The 18,377-nt window shown below is 31.1% G+C and overlaps 1 long non-coding RNA gene across 1 annotated transcript; it reads left to right on the forward strand.

Annotated features, from left to right (window-relative positions):
• Positions 1–16,833: 16,833 nt before the first annotated feature.
• Positions 16,834–17,863, forward strand: LOC111898058 (uncharacterized). Its single transcript, XR_008231233.1, has 4 exons — positions 16,834–16,896; positions 16,983–17,461; positions 17,536–17,594; positions 17,703–17,863. It is a non-coding gene; the product is annotated as an uncharacterized LOC111898058 (long non-coding RNA).
• The last annotated feature ends 514 nt before the right edge of the window (positions 17,864–18,377 follow it).

The raw sequence follows: 18,377 nt of genomic DNA on the forward strand, positions 1-18,377 counted from the left end.
AAAAGGAATAGACGGGAATAAGATTAGAACATGCCACGTGGCAATAAACATTCTAGAACAGGGACAAGTGGCAATATTGGGTTTTGTTTATTAGAAGATGTAGATGAAGACTATTTTATTTTATATCGTTAAACTGTTTTTTAGTTATTTAAATAAACCGTCAATGTATTATTACAAATGACGTGACCGATTTCTATTTAGTATAAAATATAAATAGGCATAACTTATCTTTGTTATTTTATCATTAAATATATATACCACCACCATTGGTAAAATTATTTTCTATCTTCTCATTTTTCATTTTACAAACTTTTGTCATTTTGTTGTTAAATACTTACTCCGTCCCAAATTTATAGTCCATTTTTTATTTTTGAAGTTTTTTTTATTTAACTCTGACCGTAAATATTTGTATTTGTATTATATATTACTTGATAAAACTTATAACAATGAGAAAACATTTAAAATACAATCCATTCATATATTTTGCATCAAGTATTATCTATCAAAAGCAAAATATTTAAGATCAAAATTAAATAAAAAAGACTTCAAAAGTCAAAAGTACACTGTAAAACTGGGAAGAAGTTAGTGATAAATGAAAAGACTTGTAGGTAATTTATGCCACTTTATTGCTAAATAATAAGTGGAAAATACGTTTTGTTTTATTCTATACAAAATGGTTTATGTTAGTTCTAAATGGATAATAACAAAATAACCATATCTATTAGGGTAAATGACTCAACTTTTATACATTTATCAATGACAATTAAATTAGAAATTTACATTTCATATCTAGTTGATACAAGTATGCTTCATAATATTTAGGGATATGTTTAGTTCAAGTGTTGTTGGAATGGTCGATCACACTTTGGTTGTGTCTTTGACTCTCCATAGCTATCATGAATGTCACCAATGTACCTTCTTAATGCATAGACTTGTTAGATGTATAGTTCATTCTCTTAGATCAAAAGTAGCCCTCGTTAATGCAAGCAACGGGAAGTTCCTAAAATATGTTGGTATCCAACTTTGTATCATACCAAACATTTTAGATAATCATATATCTGACCGATATCGTTATCTCGGTTAAAAATAAACCTCACATATAGTAGATGGTTAGGGTAATGGTCAAATCCCCGACGAGTTTGTGGTCAAACTTTGTGTTAAAATAATCAACGAAAAAACTACTACTTGCAATTAGTCATTATCTCAGTTAAAAGTAAACCTCACACGTTCGATAGTTAGGGTAACGGTTGGATCCACAAGGAGTTTGTGGTCAAAATGTGTGTTAAAATAATCAACAAAAAAAAAAATTACTACTTGCAATTGTCATGAAAAAATATTTTAACTAAGATTTAAATACAAAAACTAGAAACTTTATATTGGAAACTATTACCAAACACAAAAACAATATTACTTCTTGTTTAGTGTTGGATGATTAAAATTCAAGTGTTTATCTTCCCTTAAATTCCAATTTAATTATGAAAACATAGCAAAGGCTAATCAACATGCAATAAATAACTTTGGCCAAATAATATGTTATTCTGACTAATTACCGTTGGGATTTATTTTTAAAATAGTTTTATAAAGTAGAAAATTGGCAAACAAAAGACTTGATTTTTTGAAAATAAGATAAGCTAGTTTACACTAACCAAGGATCTCCTTGCAAAGTTTGGAAAGAAAACAACAACCAAAGAAGAAAAAGAACATAACAAACTTTGTAGTCTTTGAATCCTCAAGGAGAGGTTAGAAAGTTGACGTAGAACGGATTAACCTTCGAAACAATAACAACAATACAACTTGATTTAAGATGTTAGTCTTGCAAAACTCTTAAGCTCTTAAGTTTTAACTTCATAACAAAAGTATGACTTGAGGAGAGAAAAATGCAAGCAAGTAACTTCAAGTGTTTAGCAAAAACAAGAGAGAATGAGGGAGGGCAAGCAAGCAACGGTTTTGGCCTCTAAAAAAGGAAAGGATGAAAGCCTTCATAAAGCTAAAATAGTACCCCAAGAGTTCCTAACACTTTAAGAACTCTATATCCTAAGGACTACATGTCTCCCATGCCTCTTAAGCCATGCTTACTTTTCCTTATTATATTCAAAAGACTATGTCTTCTTTCCTAGAAACTAACACATCATTTTATATATAAAAAGAGAAGATAAGTTTATAAAATTATTATAACTCGATATAATATATAAACTTTAACTTTTAGCTAAAAGACAAAAATGTCTTTCTAGTCCAAAATAATGTACATGACTTAATAAATCATATATATATATATGAGTTATTATGTTATTTGCTAATGAAAAATATTATTTCCATGAAATAAATAATTTTCAGTTATTTATAAGAGTTTATTGAATATTCATTAAAACCAATTTCTTATAAATAATCAATTATATCAAGTCGTTGTTAGTGTGACCCATTAGTATCATATGTTAGTTAGTAATATCACTTTAATATGATTCTTAAGCATACTAGATCTTTCAATTCCCCCACTTGCACAAGACTCATATTACACTGATATAGACAGTGGTGAATGTTTGACAACATTTCACTGCCCCTAACAACATACGAATTTTGTGCCATTCTATCAATACCCAATTCCTAAAAAGCTCAAAGCTACAATTGGTGTATGAGGTAAGTTTATCAGTTATCTCTTTGTCACAAACATCATGTTAAACATGAGATCCGGATCACAATCAATCTCATCTAGTGTTCAACTTTTGGTAAGGTGCCTTAGATGTCTAACTCTCAACACATAAGAGGAATAAATTCCATCTTGACTAAATAAGCATCTTGTTTAGCTCGCACCATACCTAAAAATGCCTTTTATAACTACCCGGTTAAGGACCAACATTTGACCATATCAAATCACAGTACTCCCTACATTTAAGTCCTACTGTGTATCTCAGGTGTAAAAGATACAAAGATAGTATCTTTTAATCAAGTATCATTCACGATAGCGATCCATGAGAAGATCTTGATGCGGGTCAGTTCAATACGAGTTCTCTAACAAGTACCAATGAAACTTGGTTACAACCACTTGCCTATTTTCATCTGGTGAAAGTCAACCATTCCAACTCATAGTACTACATAAATGCTCCCATAATTTTTACCGACTATGAAATTTCAGAATAATAAAGTTATTCATGGATTAAATATGTTAATATAGAACACAACAAGTATTGATGTTATGATCATATCCCATTATATAAAAATATTATATGTAATAGTTTTTGTCACAATGTTCCAATTTCCAAATACTAAATCCAAATCATAATCTTATTTCTAGAATAATAAAATCTTATAGATGAAGTGTGACCGTTCATACTTAACTTAGAAGAATGGCTTTATTAATGGATTCGACTAAACTGAATTTTTGTGAATTCTACGAATAATATAACCTATACATTTGACTTTACTCTAGGTATAGTAAGATATATTGGAGTATATGGTTGGTGCTCTTTCGTTACATAGAGTCTCTTAGCTTGATTAAGTATACTCTCAAAGTCATAATGATTTATATGTGTTCCTTGAATGGCAGAAATCAACATAGTTTTTCAATGAACTCATTCATCCAATCATATTTGATTTCAACTTTTAAATTACTGTATTTTTATTTTGTAGTAGATTATGTCATTTTGTTTTGATTGGACCTCATTCCAACTAAATGTACTCTTCAGCTCACAATGAAGTCATAATCCAATTATAATTCATAATTTTCTATATTTGTTTAGAAATCAGATTCTTATGTAACTCTTTACATGAAGTGTAATGTCCCAATTTCACAATTATAATTTTCATTTGTAATTAGCAAAAAACTGCTCATTTTCAGAATACAAGACGCGAAAACCATTAGTCCCATAGTACATTGTTTAAAAAGTATTAAAGTAAACACGAAATTTTCATTGATTCCAATGAATGTGTATATAAATGCATTCGCCTTTCCACGATCACTAATGCTATTTGAAAACAATAACAGCTGATTAAGCACGATGCTTACTGTGTTTTCCCAAAATACCCCATACAAAACAACAAAGTAATAGGCTAATGGTTATCAGCAGCCCTAGGACTATCAACAGTCCTGAATAACATATAGAATACAACAATTAAAACAACTATGGGTTATCAAGAACCCTGGGGATTATCAACGGTCCTTGTGGGCTAATAGTACGTCGTGTATATTAACAGCATCCCTCACAAATTATTAGAAATCCTAGGTATTATCAATAGTCCGGGAGTATCAACAAGTAAGTTCATATATAATAACAATCAAAAAATGAGACCCAACTCATCAACATGTATATACTACCTCACAGGCAAGTATAGTGAAAATACTCACTACCACATACTATACTCCTCATAGCACACTACTTTGCTACCGAAAAATCTCTTTGGAATGCGTAGCTATAAGTAATTAGATGTGAGACAACCACCCAAGCATATAATCCTACTCTAGAGCCAAAACCAAACAAGGGACATGCAAGAAACCCCACATCAAGAGTTTTTAGGCTATCTTATATGGCTACATACGACCTTGAGGCATTCCACTAGACAATAATCAACCTACTACTACTCTAACTAGCATACCACTACTATTGCACCCTAACACATAAGGACATGAATATATCTAATAGCTCGATAACTAGCCTACTGGTACTCTAACCAGCATACTACGAATTCTATGTCCTAACACATAAGGATATGAATATATCTAATATCTCAATAACTAACCGACTGGTACTCTAACCAGCATACCACTACTGTTGCATCGTAACATATAAGGATATAAATATAAATAACAACCAACTACATCATAACAACATCCTATACAGAAGGATACGTATCCAAAACTAGTGGGCCCATATTAGTGCCATCAACCCATAGGTACAACGAGGAAAACTCACCTGAATCAAAGAACCCAGAAACACTACGAATCACTCCATTTTCCTACACTGCTTGCTCCAACGAACCTTCTAACACCCAAACATGGTAGAATCTCAATCAACAACTCAAATCCTACAATTTTGACTCAAAATGAAATTGGTTAAAAAGTCAACGGTCAACAGTCAATGAAAGTCAACTGCCAACTGCCCCTCACGACGTGACCATCTATGGCTCAAGTCGTGAGCCACTAAGGACAAAATAATTTGAGACTCTTAATCCTCACAACATGACAGCATAGTCTCACGTCTTGAGATCAGTGTGAATTTCATTTTGATGCAAAAACTCCTTAATCCATTAATCAACTAAACCATCTTCTCTAGAAGGCTTCCTAACACCCTAAAGACCATAAAAATCGATGATTTATGGTATTGCATGTCCAATGCAAGAATTGAGCTCAAATTAGGGCATTTTTGAAGAAAAAGGAGGTCAAAACCTCAAGCATGATCTCAAACATCCTCCAAACTTCAGATCCATCACATATAATCACAAAGGGACTCTAAGGACCCATAAAGTTGCTAACTTTATGAAGTCCCAACACTCCAACCCATCAAACCATGGATAAACATACATAAAAAGTTAGATCTAGAAATAAGGAATCATAAAGATTGAATCTTGGTTACTCATAATGGTCTAGAGATGTTGCTAGAAGATGCAAATGAAGCTTCCAAGCTGAATTTATGCTCCAATGGTGATCCCTTCTTCTTCAAGCGACAAAAACACCATTAAAAGCTCAAGAATCTCAACGAGAGGCTTAGGTTAGGGTTTTTATGTGTTTGAGGATGAAGGAGTCTATTAAGGAAACCTAAAATGAAGTTTTTAGGGTTTACATACGAAGGAACCCTAAAAGATCATGTGCTTGGGTTGTAGCGCATCTCACGTTGTGAGCACATAAGTCAAACGTCGTCAGATCAGTTTAAATCATCATTTCCATTTTATCACTTCTCACGTCGTGAGCACATATATCTCACATCGTGACACCTGGTTTTAACCAAAAACCATGCCTTTGACTCCTTGAAGCCTAAAATTGATCCGTTCAGGAGACTAGGTGTTACATAAAGATTTTATTCTAAACTAATTATCTCATATATATATATATATATATATATATATATATATATATATATATATATATATATATATATATATATATATATACTCTTAGTTTTTCTAAAGTACTCTTTGAATGTTCTTATAGTTATCTGGTGACTTAACCATGTATCTAAATGGTATCTTGTGATATTCTCACAACATGATTATATACCAGGTCTTATGCATAATATGGCATAAATGATGGATTAGTTTGCTAAGAAAATCGAATATAAACCATTTCATCTAGTTCAAACCTATAAGCTAGGTGACAATGCCAAGATTCGTATAAAGGAATCTTCTATCTTGATCCTTTTCAAAATATCGTCAATATGTGACAAGTGGATCTCAAGCTTTATACATTTTGCTAGGATAACATGGATTAAGAATACTTCCAGGCTAATATATATGTGTGAAAACAGACTTTCTTAAAATCTTTTTGATATATCTCATATTAACAATCTGAACTAATAGTAAATAATATCATTGTTGATCTAATCATAGCTACTTGTGAAAAAGGGTTGATCATAGTCAATGTCATGAGTATGAAAAAATCCCTTTATAACAAATCTTGCTCTAAATGTGTATAGTTATCTATTTAATGTATTCTTTCTAGAAGAATCACTTACTCATTTTAGCGTGACTATAGGGAGGAAAGTTAATCACATCATACTTGATTATCATACATGGATTACATCTCATGTTCATGAATCTATGTTATTTATCAAATTCAAGATCTGACATAGCATCATGGTATTTGATGGATTTGCCATAAACCATCAATAAAAACTCATCAATGAGAGATTCCACATTTCTTAAGTAAAAAATGATTTCTACCACTAATGCGAAGAATTTGTGTTTGTGAATAGCTATTATTTAAGTTTAACAATACTTTGTAAAAACTAGTGCCAAATGTTTCTACATCAAGTTATGGGTCTTGAGATGCTTCAAGTTCCATGTATCTCCCACTCGCTTTAATATTAGAAGTTTGATTTCTGCTAACTAAACTATCATAGAAATAAAAGAAGTTATTCTTGGTGGGTTTGCATATAATAATCTAAGCTACATTTAGAGTATCATATAAATATGTATTTATTAGATTTTGGGCTTAGAAGCTTTAGTCCAACATTAGCTTCAAATCCACAAAACATTTAAATAAGATAGGGATCGAGCCTTTCCATACAAAATATTATAGTGAAAATGTTTTATCTACTTATTAGTTGGTATTTGTACTCAAGGTACAATTGATAGTGTTATAGATGTACCCAAGGAAATAAAAGGAGGACATTTATATTGATTAGAAAGTAAATTATACCAAGTAAAATTTAATTCACCCTTCATTATCATTAAGGCTTTAGATAGTTCTTACTGGTTTATATCTCAACCTTATGTTTGAAAGCTCAACAAAAGATTTCATAATTATGCCTTACCATGTAAAATATAATTATAAATACTATAGTTGCTAATGTGTTTGATTTGGTATCTTGTGCTAAATATTAGATATTCTTTAGAAAGGAAGTCATACATTACAGTGTATAGCCCCTTAATAACTTATTTTCTCTACTACATAGTAAAAATATCATCTGGAATCATTTATATATAAATTGAGTTCACATATGTCAAATAAGCTATATTATTTACCTTTAAAGACCCCTTTCTTGAAGTGGGAATATCTGAATTTCATTTATATAATAAAGATAACAATTTCTTAAATTACTTTGATCAAAACAAAGTTTAAGTCAAATGTATTTTGCATATAGAACTTGTTATTTACGAAATATTGATATTTACTTTATGATTCTTATTAAGAGATCTAGTCTCATAAAAAGAATTTTAATCATTTCCAAATATGAAGATAATTGTTATGAAAAATGATTTAAGTAAATAGTCTATCATTCATAAATTAACTAAGGCATATATTTACACAAGATGAATTAATACATACATTGTTCCAAAACAAATATTGTTTCACAATACAAACACATTATGTTCCTAGCATAATTAATAAACTAAACTCCAAGAGTGCAGTTCCAACTTGATTGTGTTCAGTTGGTTGCTCGTCTATAAATATCTGTAAGAAATTTACAAATATTAGATTCACATTTAGGTACCAAGTACTTTAGTGTTATATGAAAAGTATTACTTCTATCTAGTCGATACTTTAAGTACTAGTCTCTTCTAGACTTTCTTTCTAGATAAGAGGAACAGTTCCTCTTCAAGTGACTAGTTTCTCCACAAAAGAAGCAAGATTCATCAATGAGGGCCTTCTTGGATTTCTTGGGCCTAAAGGTGTTCCTTCCATAAACTTGAGGCCTCTTAGAACACAAGGTAACTCTTTTCAGCCTTGGTTTCTTCAGATGTTTGAAGTAGTTCATACCATATGTCATTGTATTTGTGGAATATCTTTGTAACATGATGATACATATGAAATGCATCCAAGCCTTCCAACTCTTTCCAAAATTACGGAATAACTGCAACCATAATAGTCTCACAGAAATCATTGGAATCAAATTTATGTATCCACTATACATCATGTGCATGTAAATTGTACAAAGAAGGTGGTTTAAGAATAGGTCCTTTAATAGCGTACAATTTCTCATCTCTCTCGGGATTCTCTTTTAAGGAGCGAGTCCATTCTCTCGTAGATCCTTAAGTTCAAAGTGATGCGTGAGATTGGATTTGGTTCTTATATACAAAATTTAACAAAATTCATTTAGTATTTCAATATTTAAACTCTTTAATAATTAATACCCATTTAGTTTCCAAAAAATGAAGTATAAAAGTCAAGGATCCAAGTATTAAAACAAATAAATGGTTAGGTATCCTTTATCCCATCTATTTGAATCGAACCTAGTGGTTATCGATTATCAACTATATTTTAGTTTGTAATTACAAGATCTATAGGATCAGAATAACAAATTTAATTAGATATATTTGATCCGATCAATGTCTTAGAACTCTCTTGCTTAGGTATCCTTTACCACAAAAAATTTCCAATCAATCATCCAATTTGAAAAACTAGTGTAATCGGCCTATAACTTGGTTATGGAAATCGCGAATACACCCCAATCATCAAAAGATAACACTAAGCGGTTAGGTATCATTTATCCCACTAGTGCATATAAGAGATGTACGAGTGTTCTTCGAAATGGATTACATAGATTTGAGGTTTGAAATGGTTTTTTTAATTGTTTATAATTCTAGTTTTAAAAACATATGATATCATGATAATTGCATGCATCCAATTAACCATGGTATTAATTTTCCAAAAAATCACATTTAGTGTTCGAATATAAAATTTGGTTTTATATTTTAAAGCAGTTCAATTTTAACGATAAAATCCAATATTAAGTTTGAGTTTGAGCCATTTAGAACCTTGTTTATTACTTATTAAAACTTCCTTTTATTATCAATATTTTGGAATATGAATAAGTTATAAAATCACCATTTTAGACTTAGAATTTACAATTTCAAAATTTGTTGTTATTAACATTTTAATAAAACCTATTTTTATTTTAAAGTTATAACCTGTTACATCTTATGTTCTTATTTTGAAAATTGAAAGCCAAACTCCATGTGATGTTTATTTTGTCCAAAAAGTAGTTTGAGTTTGTGAAAAGCTAAATTATCAACCATACAAAATATTTACTTGAATAATAAACAAGGCAAACATGAATGTAATATAAACAAGCCTTGATCTAGATAATACTTTTGTAAGCCAACACAAAAGTGTTAAGTCATTCCTACAGACAAAGGGGCCAAAAATTATAGCTTTTTCTTCATGTGATCTTCAAGCTCCCACTTAAAATGACAACCAACTTTGTTGCAACTTTATAAAGATTTTATAAAGTTATGAACTTTTATAAAATGTTCATAAAACGGTGGGTCTCTATGGTTCTTAAAGAAATGGCCTCCATCTTCATCTTTGTACATATTTTATAAAATAAATCTAATCTATAACTAATCTATTACATAAAAATAACAAGAATAAAAACTAGGCATTTTAATTACATACTTTATGAATAAAAGAATATTACAAACGCTTTTTCAGCTAAATCACACAAACAACAACATAAATAGTCAAACGCTTGTTTGTGCGCTCTAAAATACGTATAGACATAAAAAAAAACCTTTATTTTTCTAAGACAAATTTGAAGTGACAGAAAATGCATGAAATTTTTTTCACATAAAATAACACTTAAGAAGTTGTTAAAGAATATACACATTAACTTATTTTTATATAAAAACAAATTATCCATATTCTCCAAATACTAAGATTTCCAAAATCATAAAATTTAACTAAACTCGCAAGGTGGCTCTTTGATACCAATTATTGTTTTTAATTTTAAAAATAGTTTCATAAACTAGAAAATTGGAAAACAGAAGAATTGATTTTTCGAAAAAACAAAAGGTAGTTTACATTCACCAAGGCCCTTCTTGTAAAGTTTGGATAGAAAACAACAACTAAAGAAGAAAAAGAACATAACAACCTTTGTAGTCTTTGAATCCTTAAGGGGAGGTTAGGAAGTTGACGGAGAAAGGATGAAACTTTGAGACACCAACAATAATCCAACATGATTTAAGATGCTAGTCTTGTAAAACTCTTAAGCTCTTAAGCTTTAGGTGCATAACAAAAGTATGAATTAATGAGAGAAAAATACAAGCAAGTAACTTCAATTGTTTAGCAAAAATTAGAGAGAATGAGGTAGGGCATGCACGCTATGGTTTTGACCTCTAAAAAAAATAAAGGGATGAAAGCCTTCATAAAGCTAAAATATTACCTGAGAGTTCCTAAGACTTTAAACACTCCATACCTTAAGGCTTACATGTCTCCCATGCCTCCTAAGCCATGCTTATATTTCAATATTATATTCAAAAGATCATGTCTTGTTTCCTATACACTAGCTCATCTTTTTTTTTTTTTTTTTTTTTTTTGTATAAAAAGAGAAGAGAAGTTTATAAAATTTTTATAACTCTTTATAATGTATAAACTTTAGCTTTAACTAAAAGTCAAAAGAGTCTTTCTACTCCAAAATAATGTACATGACTTAATAAATCATACAATATGATAGATTATGTTACCTGCTAATGAAAAATATTATTTCCATCAAATAAATAATTTCTAATTAAATATAAGTATTTATTAAATATTCATTTAAACTAATTTTTAATAAATAATCAATTATATAAAGTTGTTGTTAGTGTTACCCATTAGTATCAAATGCTAATTAGTAATACTACTTTAATATGATTCTTCAGCATACTAATCAATTATAGAAAGTTGTTGTTATTGTGACCCATTAGTATCATATGCTAATTAGTAATATCACTTTAATATGATTCATGAGTATACTAAATCTTTCACTTACTCCCTACGTCTACTTGGATTACAAAAATGAGTGGTTTAGAAATATTTTGTCTTATAATTACTAATTATAATGTTTAGTGTTTAAAAGCACAAATTTGAAATAATATATGTTGATTCAACCGAACGCCTTAGTACCTAAACTATATGAACTCGACATGATTAGTTTATTGACTATATACTATGTTAATTGTAAAATCAAAAGATAAATGAAACCCAAATTCAATTATCATTAATAAAAAACATAAATTTAAGAACAAAAATAACAAAAGTTGATTGGAATAGAAGTAATAATCAAAACACATTCATCAAATCATCCTAAACATTCCCGGACGTAACCTTAATGATTTAGCCTTCCATAGAGTTTATAAAAAAAAAACTTGAATTAGAATAATGAAATTCATACTAAAATCCGTAAACACACTTAAAATCATATAACTAAAGAATCCTAGTGATCAACCAAATATGAAACGATAACCCAATCTGGAGCTTGAAGGAAATGATGAAGCTGTACCGGTTGAATGGTCCTCAGAGGTCGCTTGATGATTTATCGTCTTCGATTTGGAAATTGATGACCATGAATATGTTTGGGGGGAGGTTGAAAGTGTTTGGAAGCCTCCAAAATTGAGAAATTTGCAGGTTTGAAGTCCAATTTGGATTAGGGTTGAATCCACTTTACATAGATTTTAAAACTTGAATTTAAAATTTGTGTCGGCATCATAGCGGATATCTTAGACACTCGAATAAAATCTTGAGGCGTCTGACATACTATTTTGACATTTTAGAGGGTTTATTGGATGTTGGAGTGTCATATAAGGTGTCGTAGTAGGCGTCTTAGATGTTGATTGATGTTTAAGCAAATTTTAGTTATTAAAATTGCGAAATTAGATAACACACAAAACACTAAAGTCTTACGAAAATTTTCTAGTTTCCAAAACATCTTGATTCTTGTTAATCGGTGCTCTAGAACTTAAGATATGATAAAAAAATATAGTCAATTTTCCCAACACGATTTTTCTTCATAACATTAGGCAATTCATTCTTTTTGGTTTTTATCTTCTGTTTTTTACTCATTTTGCTAGCAGGTTTGTCTAGTTCCTTCAATTTTATTTCCTTCCATATTTTTTTCAACATTATATCAAAGTAGTATCATCGTTAAGCATTCTCACATCAATTCCACACATTGAATATTAAATTATTATGTTCCCAAAATGGCCTATTTAATATCTACTTAAAACATGCAATTGATAGCTTCATTTTATTACTTCTTTCCGTAGTTTACTTTTAGTTAAAACCATCTCATTTTAGTTAATCATCATGCATATTTTCTCTTTTTGTTATTTTTCTCCTTTACCAGGTGCTTTCCAGTCTTTTAAGCTTATTTGCAGGAATTATCGAAGATTGTTTGTCATTGGAGGCGTGGAAGGAGTACGAGACTTATGGAGGCTTGCGGTTTGCTTGTGCATTTGAAGTGGTGCGATTAAGCTTGGTGCTTGCATAAACAAGAAATCAATTTGGACTTAATTTTTGAGCGAGAATGATGATGAGGCGACGTAGAATCGAGCTACGGAAGATTGAAGGAGCATTGGATCAATCATTAAAGGCTTTGGAATGACACAAATGGGCTCTGAAGAGTTATGTATGTGGGCTGAAGTGTGAATGAGAAGATTGGGCTAGATTGTATTTTAAATGGCCCAAGTCCCACAATTAGCGAGACCCAAGCGATCCGCATGGACCCATATGCGGTCCGCGTGAATTGTGCTGAGTTGATCCCGAGTTTTGACTTGTTGACTCTATTTGTGGAAGGCTGGTGGGTGGATTTTAGCACCTTTTTGAATCCGGAAACCAACTCCTTTTTGCTGGAGAGTGGAGGTATTATTGGAGATTATCACTTGAAGAACACACACAATTCTCTCTCAAGAAGGCTTTGGAAGATTTGAAGATTTTTGGAAGATTAGTGTAATTTATTATAGTCTTGCAACTAAGACGATGTTTGGTACCACTAAACTATATTGCATTTCTTTTACTTTGGCCATGCTTGGCTAAACTTTCAGTTGGTTTATTAGGGTTTAACCCATGGATGATTAGTTGCTTTGAAGACTTATTATTATCTTGTGTTTGAAGTTTATGGAAATGTTTTCTAGTTAAACATCTTGTTGTGTTTATTATCTTTGATCATGAGCTTGGATGAATGAATGCTTATTTTTATTGAGTAATATCTTGGTTAAGTAATGGACCCTCAAATTAGTAAGCAACAAATGGTTTATATGTTTTTTTTATTTCATTTAGACCATGAAAATGTTTCCTCCATAATTATAATGTAAGCATTTGATTATCTTTTGGACTTGGTAACTCATAGAACTTAAAGCTAATTGATTTTCACAAGATTATATGCTTCATTGATTTTGTGACTTTAATTAAGGGAATGTGTTAGAGCTTCTCTAAACATTTTAATACCTAAGAAGAGTTGAGGTAATTTGTGCTTATGAATTGCTATTGCCAAGTTAAACCAATTCACAAGTGTTATTCCATTTTGTCTAACGATAAGTCAACCATGTCATCCATGTGGAGTATCCCAAAATCAACCAATTTCACTTCATGAATTTAATCAAATCTTTTACTTGTTTACTTGTCATATTTACATTCTAGCTAGTTTTAATTTTGTCAAACAATCCCCACCCCGTTTTACTTTTAATTTTTTTACAAGTATTTTACAAAGAGATTTTTCATAGAGTTATAAAATTGAACCAATCTCCGTGGATACGATCCCTTTACCATTATACACTTTTTTAGTGTGTAATATTTAGGGTTATTAATTTTGTTGGCCTCGACAACCACCAACAATCATCAACAAGACATCTCCACCTCACATCCAATTTACTGTTATCATTCTTAAAGCTCATAATAAGCTTATTGAAACTATTCTAAACTCCATGTCATTGGAAATTTTAGGATAGACCTAAATTTTAGACATGTAGTAGTATAAACATTGTAATTAAATTATGAATATATGATATTCATATATGACTACTAGTGACACATATGAAGTTGTTATTGTGAACCTATATATAGATAACATTCACATTTATATATATATATATATATATATATATATATATATATATATATATATATATATATATATACTAATTTAGAAGTACAACTTGAACAATATTTTTCTGTGATTGGTGGGATTTTATTTTTTATTTTTTTTATTTTCTTTCCTGTTTTGATTTTTTGTTACTCCTTTATCTAGCTCTTATCTTACACGTGCACAACCCTCTGATAGTGTCAGGATACGTGGCCTCTTTCTTTGTTTCTTTTGGCTTACTCACCCGCAATGATAGCCACAAGATCCTTCCGCCTTTTATCTTACACCGCTTTATCTCCTTCATCTTTGTTTTCTCTGTTGCCAAGGCTCCACAAATCCCATTTTCTTTTCCACTGCTCTCAACCGACTGTCGTGGAAGAAACCCATCAGCTTCTCCATCTCACGCCTGATCGGCTGGGCTCTGTCCGATGAAAGTGGTATCTTATTGCCCTAAGTGGAAAGTTCGACTCGATATCTTTTGGGTTTTGCAAGGCGGACGACTGCTTATCGCATCCGACCGTCGATCTTCCCCTCTCCAAAAACCTCTATCTCTCTAAACTCATCGGCATCCCTTCAAGCACAAACATCCAACTTCCACAAAAACCATTATGCACAGGTACATGTCCGGTTCTCCTTCCCTCATTCCCTGGTCACTATATGGTGAATGGTGGTCATGGTTGGAGGGTCATACTCACAGGTTCGTGTTCGTTTCTCCTTCTCCACTGTTTTTTTCTCCAATGAAATGCTTACAGAGCTCGCGTCCCCTTTAAATACCTTAGCTTACGTATTGTTCATTGGTTATGGTCAGTTACTCCTCCACCGCTCTTACATTGCTTTGTACCTTCTTGCTTCCTTCCATGACTTCTCTCTGTCTTCTAAGTCTTCTCTCCCCAAAGACAACATCAGACATCATATCGATTCAAGCCAAAGCACCTCCGTATTGTTCTGCTTCCATCGTCATCGATAACTATTCCACAGTGATGAGGGTTTATGAAATCGAAATAAATACTTAAAATCAGCGTGAATAGGCTGTGGTGGTGAGGAGCAACGCCGGTGATGGAGCAGAATCCAACATCTAAAATGAAGATTAAGGGTTTAGGGGTTAAGCTAAGGTTCTAAATCGAATCTTGCCATGCGATTACTACTGAAGTCGTATCTCGCCATATCAATACCGTCTGCCGACTTCCATCAACAAGTTGCTTCTAACATCAATTTTCAGCTTACATTATACCCCTAATTGCTTCTCTATTTTCAATTTTAGGAATATGCAAAGGTGATTTTTGAGTTTCACTCCACACTTAACTTTTTATCAGATTCCGATACCCTTTTTTTTGATATTATTCGATTCAACTGTTTTGCGTTTTCTTTTCATCTTTCTCTTTGGAAGTGGGTCAACCGAATCAGTCAATACATTCATTGGTACATTATTTGACTTGTGGTTCCACTTAATTTTCAAAAGTTGTCCATTGATTGAGGATTTCCGTTTCGTAGTTTGTAGAAGAAGGTAACAAATGTTTTCTTGATTTCTTGATTTCCATGTATAATTAGGCATGTTTACTTGTCGTACATATGGATTCTGTTTGTATTTATGCAGGATTATACATCGATTTTACACATAATTACAGATTTTTATGTGTATATGTGTATCTATGTTTTATATATGTTTTATATGATCATCTTCATATAAATTAATTTTTATACAAGAAAACTATATGATTTTATTACGAAATGTGCATGTTAATAAGGATTAGGATAATGTATTGAAAGTTAACGAATTATTAGAAAATTAAAACTTATTAAATTGAACTAGGTGTTTTATCCTTCTCCTTTTGGAAGGAATTCCATTAATGCAGAGTGATAATTGAGTTTTAAAACTTCAATTAATCTATCTTTATGAATTTATACTTTTCGCTTTTTGTCTTATCTAGCACAAAATTAACTACATTGATCAACGATTTTTGTTGATTTTTTTTAATCTATGAATTATGAATTATTGGGTGCTTTAAATACGACCCGTGTGAAGCAAAAGAGAAAGCAATTTTTCTTGAAAGACAATCTTTATGTGAAAGGCATAAGTGAGTCTAACAATCAAAAGAAAGAAGACTACATGAAGGGGAAACTTTGTTAAATCAAAGAGAAGAATTTATTTTTGGTAGAACTAAGGAAATAAGATATGCAATTTTGAAAAAATCTGGTTGCTTTTACCAAATTGCAACTTGGTTGCTATTTTGTCTTCCCTTTGAGTAATTTGTGTTAAAAAAAAACATCACTTTATTATTTTTTTTTACTAATTATAGCTTTGTACTTTGCATGTGGATCAGGTTACTGGTAACTTTTCTATCATAATCTAGATTAAGTGAACAAAGTTGTGATTTACCCTTAAAAGCATTAGAGTATGAAGAATCTGAAGGTATAAAAGATTTTCTATGTAAGTTGTTTTATAGAATTTCTCATGTGGAATCTTTATTTTTAATTTGTTGTTTTTTTTTTCTACAGCTTGAAGGGCAATGCATTGGTGACAAGATGAATACACAAAAACGAGGTAAGGTCCACTATAATATCTTTTTGAGTTTAATTCAATTTTTGAAAGTTTTATTAAATCTATTAGCAACATGTTTGCTTAGCATTTTCAAAAGTTATTTTCTTCTATCAAATCTATGGGTAGAAGCTTCTTTTTGCAACTTGCAGGTATTATGATAAAACACAACATTGCGGCGACATCTACTTCAGATGAGAAGAATACTGCTTCTACTTGGTACATTTTGGTTTCCTTCAAGATGATTGTTGGGTTTTTTTTGTTCAATTTGGTACATTGCATTTTTGATAGGGTTGAGGTTTTAACCCGTTGGATTGTTTACGTTTGCTGTGTGTTCTCTTTGTTCAGACTATATCCGGTCTCGGCTAACTGGTGAACTTTCTGTTCAGATTCTGGAAGCAACAGTTGGAAAATATAACTCAAAGCTCTTCTCATTCTGGTATATTTTTTTTTTTACATTTATATGGCTGTGTTTTTCATTATCTTATTGAAGTTTGGTGTTAATCTCTACAGAAATGGTGTTTCTAGGTTTTGGTTTCAGCTTTCTGAGTTCTAATGAATAATATCATGTGGTAACATGCGATTCTTGACATTTGATTGCAAACATTAGAGGTTATCATTGGTTCCTTTTGAATAAGGTAATGAAAGAAAAGTAACATATATTTTGTATTAATTTACAGGTTGAGTTTGTAGAGGCGGGTGTATGCCATGGGTTTGCAGTTTGGATATTATAGATTGGGTGATGGATTCAAGTAACAACATTGTCATGTCAACCGTCCCAAGAGGTAACTACTAACATCTAACATCTAACATAACATGTTATGCTTAATGATTCTCATCAAAATCAAATATAAAATCAGAATATCATGTTCTGGAAAATTCAAATTTTGTTTGCTTTGTCTGTGATCAGGTTTATGGTATTGGAAGCAAGGTGTGAAACTATTTGCATATCCATTGTCGGTAGGCTTAGGCGTAGGTGGTACCGAAACAACTCTCATTGAAGCATATTTTGATTCATCTTTCTGTCAACGTCATGTAGTTTTAACCCAAATTTTTTTTTTATAATTTTTTGTTTCTGTTTCTGGTGAATTGCATGAACTTCTTATCAAAATAAGACAATGATGTTGGTTTTGAAAATGATCTTGTGGGAGAAGTTAAGTATATACAATTTCATCAAAACTCTGTTATGGAGGCATGCTGCTAACCATATAACATCATGCAACACACTCATCCAATCATGTTGTTTTCTTTGGTGTATCTAACCCCGCAAAGCAGGTTTCTTCCCTAGTTTTAAATAAGTAAGAATATATAATATTAACATATAATAATAACTAGTGAATGAGCCCGAGGCGAAC

This window comes from Lactuca sativa, chromosome 3, assembly GCF_002870075.4.
Source record: "Lactuca sativa cultivar Salinas chromosome 3, Lsat_Salinas_v11, whole genome shotgun sequence".
Taxonomy (NCBI): Eukaryota; Viridiplantae; Streptophyta; class Magnoliopsida; order Asterales; family Asteraceae; genus Lactuca; species Lactuca sativa.